The sequence below is a fragment of the Tenebrio molitor genome, chromosome 2 (assembly GCF_963966145.1).
Source record: "Tenebrio molitor chromosome 2, icTenMoli1.1, whole genome shotgun sequence".
NCBI classification, from domain to species: Eukaryota; Metazoa; Arthropoda; class Insecta; order Coleoptera; family Tenebrionidae; genus Tenebrio; species Tenebrio molitor.
This window is the reverse complement of record NC_091047.1, coordinates 15934005-15948340: the sequence shown is the minus strand read 5'-3', so window position 1 is coordinate 15948340 and position 14336 is coordinate 15934005.

Here is a 14336-nt window from a genome sequence, read left to right as displayed (position 1 = left end):
AAGCTAGGTAGGTAGATTACTTTACCCTGTTTATATAAAATTTTCGAACAAACCTCAAATCTTCAAATGCGATGACAAGTTAATTAAACAAATAACACAGCCTACTATTCAATTCTCAAAATTTTCGTTTTAATCACGAATATAACCATCTTTTTTGACTTTTTTCAACAAAGTTGTGCCGGTAGGGAAAAAAATTGTATTCAAACCTTGTTAAGAAAGTGTCCTTGCAGACCTTAGGCACTTACAAACCTCGTCTACGACTCGGTTTATAATCTTTGCCTGCGGTCTGCAAGAAACCACTTTCTTACCTTGGTTTGAAATATACTATTGTTACTTTATTTGGGCTTCCTCGTGAATTTACATTTTATAATTATAATTACAATTAATTTAATTATAATTAATTATAATTATAATATAATTATGTAGATCCTATCAGATAATCAGTTGTAATACGACGAGTAGTCGAATTCGGAAGCGTCGTTGACATGAGTAACACCACCGCAAAAATGATCTGCATAACATTGACTACGAGTCATATTTGGAGGACTATTTAATGAATAAAATTCCTCAAATGTGTTCATTTTTTCAAATTGTACATTTCAATTTGTTAGAAAATGTTTTCGTATCCCACCTGTTCATTTTTCGCTGCAAAAAAAAGTTGAAATAAAGATTTTCATTTGTTTAAAATAGTCACTTCAAGTAATACGGCGTGATCAACAATGACTGAGTCTGTTGGCAATGAAACAATTGAAAATACTGGTGATTTTTGTCTAGTAATTGGCACTTACCACGCACTGACCGGATTTTTTAACTTGAGATGACATTAAAAACATTCTTGGTTATGCAGGTTATGATTCTACTATTACAAAAATGAAACTTCGTGGGTAAATTTTAAATTTGCCAAATTTCATTGTTACCAACAGACTCAGTCATTCTTGATCACCCCGTACCTGTCCACGTTGGGAAGAACAGCTGTGGTGCAAATGACTGACCTGTTACTATAATAACTCATATGAAAGTTAATGCCAAATGTGTGGGATTTGCACCTCTGATGTTCAATCCAACGTGAACAGGATATACCTACTAGTACAGTACAATATTCGATAATATTTGTACTAGTCCAATATCCGCTGCAATTTTTTTGTAATGGAAATCACTAAAATTAAGTTTGTTTCATTGGTTGATGAACATTAAATGACAGATGAATTAAACAGTCCTCTATAGACTATATCATTATTATTTAAAATATAAATAAACAGGTCCCCGAAACCGATTGGGCGCATTCAGTAGCAGAGCGATTTGATATGACGGCTAGCGCGAAAAAATTTGTAAGTTAAGGCGGCGAGCGAAAATACGGTGAGATCAATTAAAAAATAAATCGAGTCGGCGTGTTACCTATGGCAACCCATGCTATAGCATAGGCTCCAAAGCAAACTCGATTTATTTTTTAAATGATCGCTCGGTACAAATCCGAAAGTTTTTCTATCAAGTGGGTCATGACAGTGGAAACGAATGCCGTTGGGCTGCGGCATATTTAAATGAAAATTAAAAATATATTTTATTGTCTGTCCGTATCCTTTGATATTTTTAATTTCACATTTTTTTATTTTATGGTGTAATTATGTCGTGCGATCCATTGAATTTAATTAGAGTTGGCGCTGGAACTGCAACCCAGAAAATGGGGAATTAAGGATTCGAGGGATTAAGAGAAAAACTACAATTGTAATGTTTATTTTATTAAACAAGTTGTTGGATTTTCCTCTCAAGGTCAAATAATTAAAATTTTTGGCTCTCTAATTATGTTTTGTAAATAGTGACATGCAGGTAAACACCGTACAGGTTGGATTGAGCATTGCTAAATCGCATTATGTTGGTTAGCTGCATGTCAGTATTTACAAAACATAATTACAGAGCCAAAAAATTAAATTATTTGACCTTGAGAGGAAAATCGAACGTGAATGGACTTTAGATACTTCCTCATTTATATCAGCTTTTGTAAATAAATGTGAATAAATTGTACATATTAAAATATCATATCATAAGGATTTTATTCGAATGAGAATACCCATAAAAACACACCAGATCCGAACCGAAAAATTATAGTTTTACAAAATTTCATCAAAATTAGTCGCATATAAATCCGCTCTCTAGTACTTATCTTCATATTTTTTTTAAATTTAAGTAAATTTGTCATACATCGTATTTAGCCTCTGTCTTGAGATGTTTGTGGAAATCTTCGAAACGCAGAACCCTAATTTATTTCTTCAAAATTGTATTCTTTACATTCAGGAAATCTGACTTTAATAGAACTTCGTAGGTACTGATATTGTAACATGTTTTGTCAAAATGAGAAATTGAGGGTAATTCCAAGTGGTATTTTCTACTAACGGTAATAAAATTCACCGATTCGGGTAACTTTTCCTTATAAAATTTGTACCAAAACTGGGTCGGTGATAAAGCCACAGGTGGGACAGGGGCGGTGCTATAACAGAAGTTAAAATCAATTAAACATGACTTTTGGTAATATCCATATAGTGATATTTCCTGCGTCGCCAGTGGTGAAAATATTCTACGCAGATTTTGTTGACACACTATGAAGTTTTTTTCTTTGGGGGCAGTCTACAGCAATTGTACCCAACACATGGTGAAGTAAGAAGATGGTTACATTTATTTCTGTTTAAAATTCGTACCTTACTGGAAAAGTAGAAACCGTTGGAGACTATCGCCTATACATATGTATACCGTGAACACAGGGTCAGATTCTGCAATCTCCATAGTTGTCCACCATTGCCTATCACTTGTCAATTGTCATCTATTTCATTTGCATTAATTTTGCATGTTGCTGCTGTACTTTGCTTTCAAATTTAATGTGATGGCGTACAGTCCTGGCACTAGTCAAAATGTGCTCTGCAACTAACTATGTATGAGTGGTCGGCTTAAACAATGTCCCTTCTCAAAGTCGAAAGACCGAATTTGATGAAACAATCTTAACTAAATATTCATCAGTGATACTGAATTCATTTAAATGATTTTGGGTGTCCAGCTTTAGTCTATCCGCCATTAAATTAACACAAGAAAAAATTTGTTTTTTACGAACACATTAACAAATAAGGATGCAATTTCAGTCACTTAAATCTGACATGCTGATTGAACGATTTGGTTAATAGGCATGAAATTATTGAACCCTTCGTAGTATGTGTTGTTTGTCATTTTTGTTTGTTCATATAGTTGTCTACATGAATGTGTGTTTATGCGGAGTAAAAGAATAAAAAAGACAATGGGAGAAAATGTATACGTTTTTGGTTTTGTAAGTTTTTATATTTTTACATTTGCAGAATTGAAAACCTTGAAAAACTGCTTGTGTCATAATTTCGTTCCCTATTTACTCTGATAATTTTATTTTCATTTATACTCGAACATTTAACGCAGGCTATAACCCTATTTGTTCTGTTTTTGCCTAAACGCTTTGTCCTCTTCTTAACTTATCTAAAAATATTTCAATACAATTTAAAATATGCACATACGGTATGTCGTATTTAAGATGTAGATAGCATAAACAAGGCGTTGCTGGTTGAATTTTGAATTTTTTTGTCTTATTACTTAGTAGGTATTACTAGTGTATTTTATTCTTAGACTAGTCTTTTTTAAGTTTAACTGATACAAAAGTGAAACCAAATGCGTGTAATACATTTAGTTAATGATGTTTTGTAAAAGGTAATAATTAAAATGAATACAATTATAAAATGCAGATATCATTGTTATAGAATTAACTGTTTGTTATCATAAATCATAAATATGCGATTGATATAATCAAAACTGTATATTTTTTTCAAAAAACGTAGTCAAAAGTTTGTCAAACGTAGGTTTAGATGGAATGTTTGTAAAACGGAATTTTGGTCAGAATCAAATTGTTGTTCACAAAAAAAAACAAAAACAAAAAAAACTTCTAAACCTCCATAATAGTAGTTTATTTGACGAGTTTGTGTGTAAATTGGGCCTTTTTTGGCACGCGTGGGCCATTTTAAAACGCGAGTGAAACGAGTGCCAAAAAAGGCCCAATTTACACACGAACGAGTTGAATACGACGTTTTTTTGTTCGACGAGCCCCTTAAAGGCTCCAAATCGCTTAAAACCTTTAAAATTAACTTGACGTTTCGTTTTGACAAGTTGTGAGATTTATCAAAATCCGTTCACATAGGAGAAAATTCTCAAATTCTGACAGTGTCGAACAAAAAATTATTTTTTTCTATTTTGCACCTATAACACAGTCAGTATAACACTCAAACGGGTTTCGAAAGGGAGCTCTTTTCGATCCTAAAGTTACGACAAGCAACGTACTTTTGTACAAATCGCAAAACGTAGCTTGATACTGGGGAAATGGATGCGCAGTGAAATTGTGGTGAGAGACCCACTATAAACGAAGCCGTGGAAGGATTTTCCGTCGGATCGGATTTCTCATTCTATCTGCGCATCTCAGGTATAGTGGAACCAGAAATATAGTGATTTTATGGACTCTGGTCGATAATTTCTTTTACAATTTTGGGGTCACTTTTTTTATTACCAACTTGAAGAGAGTTATAAATCTTCTATGACAGATGTTTTTGAGCCGTCTGAAAATGGACCATCGGAGACAAAGGTAGTTAGAGCCGGTGGGTAGAGCCCAGTCGCGCTACGAGTGCCAGAAGTTTATTGCCCTGCCATAACTGACCCTCTCAAGTTAATGTACTCCATCCCTCATAAAATCACTACATTTCTGGTTCCACTATATCAAGCTACGTTTTGTCACCTGTACTTGGGAAATGGATGCGCAGTGAAATTGTGGGAAGTAGTGAGGAGAGACCCAAACGAAGCCGTCGCGACGGAGCATTTTCGGTTTTTCTTGCAAGTGGGATTTCTCATTCTATCTATGCATCTCAAGTATCAAGCTACGTTTTGCGACTTAAGGCGGCCTAAAGGCGGCCTTACACCAAGGCAACAATTGGCAACATGTTGCCTGCAACATTTTTTAGTAATGTTGCCGGTCATTACTAAAAAATGTTGCAGGCAACATGTTGCAATTGATGCCTTGGTGTAACGCCGCCTTTACACCAAGTCAGCAATCGGCAACATGTTGCCTTGGTGTAAGGCGTGGGAGTTGCTGCAATTACATTTTCATGCCGTCGGCCGTTATCGACGGTTTTGCATGATTCAAAATCCGCCGGGAACGTAAAATTCCCGGCCTAGTAGTGACCTTGACTAAAAATTCGCTAGTGAATAGACAGGCAGCATTGAATATAGCCAACGGACTCCGTTTCGGCTCAGGGACGCAAGGGTCGCGGGTTCGATTCCGCTTGTGAAACAAATTTTTAACTTTTTAAAAATGGTTTAAATTTGTCGGCATGAAAAATTTTGTGGATTACACGTCCAGAAAATGTTTTGCGAGTGCTCGTGTTGCTTCGCCTCCGCTACGCAATATCACTCACACTCGCAAAATATCATTTTCTGGACTTGTGATCCAAATAACTATTACATGTTTTAATTAGGTATCTACAGTTGCATTTTATACAGGGTGGAACAAAAGTATCAAATACTGGCTGTAACTTTTTAATTTGACAATTTATGAAAAAATGTTTAATATAAAAGTTGATTGGTGTATTATCCTGCATCATCTGGTCTTTCTAGTTTGTTCCTATCTTCTTTTGTTTCGCTGCTATGGCAACCAACTTTGGTTTTTTAAATAGCACCCATACATTTTTTGTGTGATTTTCAAACAAGCGTATCTTTCTGTATTCATAAATACATTTTTGCCATTATGGGGAAAAAGAATAAAATTTAAAAAAAAAAATAAAAAAAGGTGATAAAATTAACTTACTAAGTAATAAAATGCAATATCAAGAATGCCATGGAAATTTGACAATTTTTGTTGAACGTCATGCATGGTAATAAACCAAACAATTTTTATATTAAACATTTTTTCATAATTTTTCAAATTAAATATCTAGTCTAGTGATTGACAGGCACAATATGACAATAAATTTCTTTAAGTAGGGTCTTTGTTCGGTTTATTTAGGGCTTAAATCAGAATTCCTTACCAAGATACAAGGACTATACAATGCATTTTTTTAACTGTTGCCATAGGGAATTGCATGGTAAAACTTATACTCCCTGTTAACTTTTGTGCTGATGAAAATATTCAAACCATTTTTGGAACAAAGTTGGAAGATTTTTTAAACTATCGGATAGACTACAATTGAATATCCTAAACTGTCAAAAAAGTTGTGAAAATAGTAGTTTATTTAACGAGTTCGTGCGTAAATTGGGACTTTTTTGGCACGAGTGGGCCAGTTTTAAAGGGTCACGAGTGCTAAAAAAGGCCCAGTTTACACACGAACGAGTTGAATACAACGTTTTTTTGTTCGACGAGCCCCTTAAAGGTTTGAAATCGCTTAAAATCTTTAAAATTAGCTTGACGTTTCGTTTTGACAAGTTGTGTGACATTTATCAAAATCCGTTCACACAGGAGAAAATTCTCAAATTCTGACAGTGTCGAACAAAAAAAAAATATTTTCTAGCGCGACGCGCGCCGGGATAATAGTACGTGGAGCGGTCGCCAGAATAGCGTCCCTGTCGGCTCAACGAGCACCTGACCATCTCCACTTTTGACTTTTGTCACTTTCATTTAAAAAATAAATAGTGAGATCTCCTCGAGTCTATGATTGAAATAAATAATAAATTAAAATATAAAACCTAATTTTTGTTCCCATATCGCATACTACTTTTTTTGTAAAATTATTTACATTCACTCAACTCAGGTGTTTTTCCGAACTGCTGGAAATCAGCTCTTGTCACTCCAGTGTTTAAATCTGGCTCTAAACAAAACTTCGAGAATTACCGACCCATCAGTATTCTATCAGTTCCCGCCAAGATCTTTGAAAAGCTAGTTGCCAAACACTTGTCCGCTTCCTTCAAAACTGTTATCAGTCCATCACAGCATGGGTTTTTCGCTAATAGATCTACGGTAACCAATCATTTTGCCTTTGTTAATAATGTCTTTGAAGCATTTGAGGGCGGTTTTGATGTGCATTGCATTTATACTGATTTTTGCAAAGCATTTGACACTGTTAATCACAAGATCCTTTTGAATAAATTATACACGTACGGAGTACGCGATCCGTTCCTATCTTGGACATCTACCTACATTTCCAATCGAACTCAGCATGTTGTCCTTAAGGGTGTGAGGTCGTCTGCATACTGTAGCACGTCTGGAGTACCGCAGGGCTCTATTATCGGGCCATTATTATTCATAATCTTCATCAATGACATCACTGATAGTCTGACCTCGGCATCGCTGCTGTACGCGGACGATCTAAAAATCTATAAAATCATCAAAACGCAGCTGGATGTATTTGATCTTCAGCAGGATGTCAGAAGAATTGAAAACTGGTGCGCACGCAATGGTATGAAACTCAATGTTTGCAAATGCAAGGCAATGTGTTTCAGCAGGAAAACTGTGCCCTCCGTTCCTTATTATTCATTGGAAGGGGAGCAGCTGGAAATTATCAATGCCATCAAAGACCTGGGTCTTTTTTTCGATTCCAATTTATCGTTTCATGAACATTACGACTTCTTGATCTCTAGGGGAAGAAAAATGCTGGGATGTTTAAAAAGATGGACAGTGGATTTTAAGAACACCAGAGCGATTATAATATTATATAATTCCTTGGTCCGCTCAATATTAGAATACAATTGTGTTATCTGGTCACCTTTTTACGGTACTCACATTTCACGTATCGAGTCGGTACAGAACAATTTCTTGAAGTATTTGAAATATAAGCTGAGAACTCAAAATATCAATTTTGATGATTTGCACTCTGTAGCCGCTTACATGTCTTTGCCCTCACTTAAAACCAGAAGGGATTGTCACAAGCTGTGTTTTCTACATAAAATAATTAACTATAATGTTGATTCTTCTGATGCTCTGCTTCGTATCGGCTTTAATGTTCCTTTATGTAACCTCAGACACCCGAATTTGTTTCATGTTTACTGCCATAAACACAATTACTCCTACAATTCACCCTTGAATAGTGCCCTTCGCCTGGCCAACCTTTACTGTAACGAGTTAGACTTCTGTGGAGTCTCGACAAATAAGTTCAAGAGTGACTGTAGGAGACTTCTATGCAAGTGATGCATCTTGTTCCCACTTTTTGTTCTTGCTAATGCTCCATGTGTGTTTTCTTGTAATTGCTTTCTTGGCGTGAATAAACTATAAACTATTAAGAGTAAAATTAGTAAAATAGAACGCTTGTCGTTGTTCAAACAGTATGCATTACGTAGTCTTATTAATGATTTATTACAAAAATAAAAATTAGCACAAAATCTGCAGTGGAAAATAAGTCAACAGAAGGTATAATTTTTACCATGCAATTCCCTGTGGCAACAGTTAAAAAAAACGCATAAGAGGTCCACCAGAAACTGTGGAGGAATCAAGGGCAAGAATGACTGATGCTTGTATGTAATTCCATTTACATTTTCATTTACAAAACACGCGAAGAAATTTTCAAGATCGCTTGGGACATTGTCTAGCAGTCGAAGGAAAACACTTCCTTTGACAATTTCTGTTAATTTGTTGAGTTATTTGTGCGTTAACGTTTTTACGTTTTGTTTTTTTTTTAATAAATAAATGTTTAGATGTTCTGCCTTCCAAAAGCTAGGAGTAATTTAATCATAGCCTCGAGGAGATCTCGCTATTTATTTTTTAAGTGACAAAAGTCAAAAGTGAAGATGGTCAGGTGTAAAGTCCCTGGATATATCTAGGGACTTTAGTCAGGTGCTGACAGGGACGCTATTCTGGCGACCGCTCGACGTACTATTATTCCGACGCGTTAGAAAAAACAATGTTCACAACTTTTTCGACAGTTTGTGATATTGAATTATAATCTATCCGATAGTTTAAAAAATCTTCCAACTTTGTTCCAAAAATGGTTTGAATATTTTCATCAGAACAAAAGTGAACAGGGGGTATAAGTTTTACCATGCAATTCCCTATGGCAACAGTTAAAAAAAATGCACTGTATACAGATGAAAACTGAAAATGTGGTTTATAAAAACGTCCTTATTATTCACGATATTTTTGGGACCTTGTTGGCTTTTTTTTTTTTTTTTGATGTTGGACTAACTGATTCAGTGATGCAACTTTTTTTCCTGTAAGTATCCATTCGACATTTTCTTGCCATCGCATTGCCAGATTTATTATTTGAATATTCGTAAGAAAGTAAATGATTTATTAAGTTACTAAACATAATTTAAATTCCGTCATACCAAAAGTGAAAATTGCCAAAATAATTCTGTTATACTCCATTCTTTATCTTGGTGAGTGGTCTTTGGGAAATTTTCAGCCGTCAAGTTGAATTTAGGGGTTTTTGAAAGTTCCAATGGAAAAGTGCGTTGGTAGTTGTTGAAAAATATTCAAATATTACAATAATGTACTTACAGAGACGCCGCAAAGTCTTTCTATTTATTATTTTCCTGGTTAAATTGCTCATGATTCATATGGACCAAGACCACCGACACATAACCTCAAACGTGTCATCTTCATATCGCATCGTTTTCAAAAATTTTAATAATTTGCTTGGGAATTTCAAAATGTTCTAGACCGGCCACACACTTTCTGGTCAAATTTGATCCGGTTTTTGGTTTAAGAATCCGGTTAATTTCTCACACCCAAACTTCTTTGCCCGGCACGGGACGGGAATAATGTTCGGTCGACGCTCGACGGTCGGATTGACCGACGACGGACGCCGATAATTTTCATATCGGGAACTGTTAAATTTAAGAATCGATGTGTACGGCTTATATATTTACATTTCGCGACATAAGATTGTGAGATTTGGAGATGAATGCTGGACGAAGATTCTGAATTCGAATGACAGCGATGACAGTTAATATTTGATTTACACGGCACACAAATTTGGTGGAAAAAGTAAAACTTACAAAGCTACCCATGGCTTGCTTGATCGCATCGACCACTCACCAAGATAAAGAGTGGAGTATACGACAAAAAATTTCCAACGATGCTACTTCCAATTTAAAAAAGACAGACCAGATTTAAGAGATCCGGCAACAATGTACCTATTTAGAAAATATATCCTTAAACTGAAAACAACCTAACCTAACACAAAAAGTGTCAATTTCCTTTAGAGTATTTAGTTACCACCGAGGTACTGCCAACAAAAACACTAGATGGTTATAACTAATTCGGTCCCAAAAAGATCGTGAATGTCTAATAGGCTTGCCCGATATCGATTGACGCACTGCCAAGCGGCGAAGCGCGGCATTTTTCAGTTTGTAAACAAACAGTTTCGTATTTGCCGACGTGTAAAATCGGCTTTTTGAAAGTAAGAAATTCAAATTATTTATAAAAAAAAAACAGAGTGATCAATCGGGAAGGTGTTTGCTGTGTTCCGGGTTTCAAAAATACCGAAAAAAAGAATCGGTAACTGAAATTTTAATAATGTATTTGGCATGCGTACTTGCCAACAACAAAGAACCTCTTATTCGTGAGAATTAAAAAACCACAATTAATTGTTACTTTTTATACAATAAATAAACAATAGACGCTTAACGCAGTTAATTTCAATTGGATTAATAATTTACATGATTAATGTAGTACGTTAAATTTACTGGACAAAGTACGTAAAGTAAAACCATTGAATGTTAGGAATTATTGTCATCAAAACATTTTTATTTCGTTGCATCTTAATATGCACTTGATCTTTAGGAGAATAGACAAAAAATCGCAATTTTGTGCATGAAATTGCTCTTTGGCAATGAGAATGTTCCAGATTCCAGATACTATTAAAATCGCGCTTGTTCCTCTTTAAATATGTTTTTATATTGCTAAATCTCAAAAATCACACTAAAAACATTCCGAATCGAAATTCTGTCGTTGAACTTGCTCATTTGTAGGTATATAAAATATAGCAACAATTTCCGAATCGAAAATTTTACCTTTAGACATTTTTTTTTCCGTAAACAGCTCGTATCAATCGACTGAAAGCCGCAAGTTATTATTATTTGCATGATTTATTGTACACTTGAATGCGAAAATTTCAAAAATTCCTGTGTTTTAATGAGTGATATTACATATCAAGACAGGCGGAATGTTGAAAACACGAACTGAAAGCTGCGCACTGCCTCCGCGAGGCGGCGCGACAGTCGTTAGAAAACGATATCGGGCAAGCGTATACATGAGAGTGATAGAAAACTTTTTATTTTTAATACTTGTAATTAATTAATAATAATGGTTGCTCTGGCTCGGCCCAGGTAAATTTCAATCAGCTCTTCAAATGTATTTATGTATAAAAATACAAAAAATTTTGTCTTTACTGTCCAGTGAAATTCAATCCCGCGAAACGGAGCCAATGGCTAATTTAAAAATACCAACACTGATTTAATTATTGAAAAAATAATTAAAATTAAAAACTCACAATTTTCCATATACGCAAGACATCAGATTATTCTTTATTTACAATCGACAGTTATTTTATTTATAATCGAAAATTTGGATCCTAATTTACATAAAAAGTTTGCCTTTAATTGTTTCTTCGATAAAGTAAAATTTATAGTAAAAAAGCATGTGCAATTACTTGACATAGAATTGTCATTTTGACAAATTAATATGTCTAAATTTTATGTAATAATGTAATATTAATTATCTGATCATTCGAAATTAGGTGTTCATATTTATATTATGTTAAAATTTAATGTATTATATGGTTGCAAATCAAACATACTTTTTATGCTTAACGAAGAATGTCAAGAAATTATCAGCAATGGATGAAAACTTTATGGAAGGAGATCAAATTTTAAACGTAAGTTTAAACACTATTCATCAATCCATTTAAAGAGTCATATGCTCATATGATTTATTTTGATGTAAATGTTAATTGTGGAAAGTATTTTAAGATGAAAATAAATTGCTTACAATTTTTTAACTTTTCTCAAATGGTAAAGAAAAATTAAGGATAGTATAATCGTTATACAAAATTTTATAGACATTTTTGATATGATTTACTGAGCTGTATTTAGATGATCTCATTTATTTAGTAGTGTAAGAATTTCTCAATTATTCGTATTAATGTTAATAAATTTGTTTACATTACCAAAGACAAAATAACCAATGTTTCATTATTTAGCCATTGACTTTTGATTATCCTATGCGTATCCCACCTCCACCCGGCGGCACGGCAATTTTGCCGGAGTACATACACTATTACGGATAATACTATCAAGTAATAGTGCAGTGCTTATCAACATAATTACCGGCGTCTCGCCTCCACATTTTGACTTTTTTGTGTTTTATGTTCTGTGTCAATGTTAAGGAATTTCCTCACGATATGACATGAGTATAATAATATACCTTTTTGAATTTCAACCACCAATTTGTTGTCTAAGTCCAAAATTTTTAAATTTTTAAAAAGAGATTGCGGTACTATTCCTGTTGCTGAAATTATAAATGGTAAAATCGAAATTTTTTCTAAACACCAAAGATTTCTCATAGCAACGGAGAGTTCTAAATATTTATTAATTTTTGTATTAAATGTCTGTGTTATATTATGTGAATTTGGAACAGCTATATCTAAAAGATATGCTTGCTTTTGTTGTTTATTATCTATCATTGTTAGTTTTATTTTTACGATTTTTGTATTCACATCATTTTTAAATAAAAAATTATACGATGCGAATTTTGCATTAAAACTCGATAGGTATGATCAAAATGGGTTTACAAACAACTTTTTCTCATAACTTCTTTAGATATTTCCAACGTGAGGCAAAACATCGAAAATTGGCCTCATTCTCTAGGTCGAAGTTTGCTGGGTTGAGAATATACAGTTGGACTGAGGTCTCAAAAAATCTACCTCATAAAGTTCTACGACTGTGCAACAATTCAAAGCTCAATTTCTAAAAATAACGAAAATATCTGGCTGTTTTCATCTTATGTGCGACACACTGTATGAAAATGAAAACAAAATTATACGAATGCAATGCATTTATTTTAACTGGTAATAGTATTCATCAATTACAACTTTTCTAAATAAAGTGTTTTGGAATTTGCAAAATTTTGGCATGCCGTTCACGTTGAATGCAGTTTTTAACAACCTGAAAACTTTTTTAAACAGGAATCGTAAAAACTGAATGTTTTTATTCCCTTCGTATAGCACTCGATGAATAAAATGGTTTCATTTTTGTTTGTTTTTTTTTTATTACTGCTGTTTTTCTTAAATGTCATGACTCATGAGAAGTTACATTTGCGCTTTATGAATAAAAAGGTTTCACTTTCGTTTGTTTTTTGTTACTTCTTTGTTTTATTTCTTTATTAAATCTAGTTAGATTAAAATCGTTCCATAGGCGGGTAAGCAAATCTTTAGTACATACATTTAGATTAATTTCTAAAATCCTTCAAAATTTGTTTTCGAAAAAAAAATTATTTAGAAAAGTTGTAGTGTAAATTAGTCCTATTACCAGTTAAAATAAATGCACTTTTTTCTGTTACACCCTGTATTTACAGATGAAAGCTTCAAAAGATAATCACGATTTTACAAAATAAACAAAATTTCATCTTGAGTGCAAGTTTATACCCGCATGCCACGAGGGCATTAATTATTATGAGAGAAGGAAAGGCACTTTAGTCCCGTAAATAGATCTTGAGATACCTACATATTATGGTAGCCATTAAAAAAAAGTTTAGAGAAAATCACATTGAAATTTTTTTCGTACCTACTGCATATTTTAATTAGGATTTTTTTCAAATTTTTACACCTCTTTATACCTTTTATACCTCTTTAGTTTTGTAAGCTGAATGAAAAACACACTACTTGTATCCACTAATACTTGATTAAAAAAGTGAGAAAAGTCCCTTGTCAGTTTTCAGATTGTCGCCATTTTACGTATCGGATGTTCATTTAAATTTCTTTTCATAGTTGGCGTTGAAGAGTCGATTGTGAACGCACCATGGATTACGGATCACCTGTTAAAATCTAACCTCACTTTTTGCGTTGTTTGTGTTTTTACTCTGGAGACTGACGAGTGATGCGTTCACAATCGACTCTTCAACGCCAACTTTGAGGAGAAATTTAAATGAACATCCGATAGTATCTAAACACGCCACTCAGCATCTAAAACAATACTCAATTTCGTATATTTCGTGAATTTTGTTGTACAAAGTGTGATGCAGGAGATTCTGTAAATTAAAATGCATATCTACTCGTACATAATTATACTCATATCAATTTTACACAACTACCTTAGGTGTGCCGTTGGCTTTATACAAGTGAGAAGGTGCAAAGTAGTTTTGACAA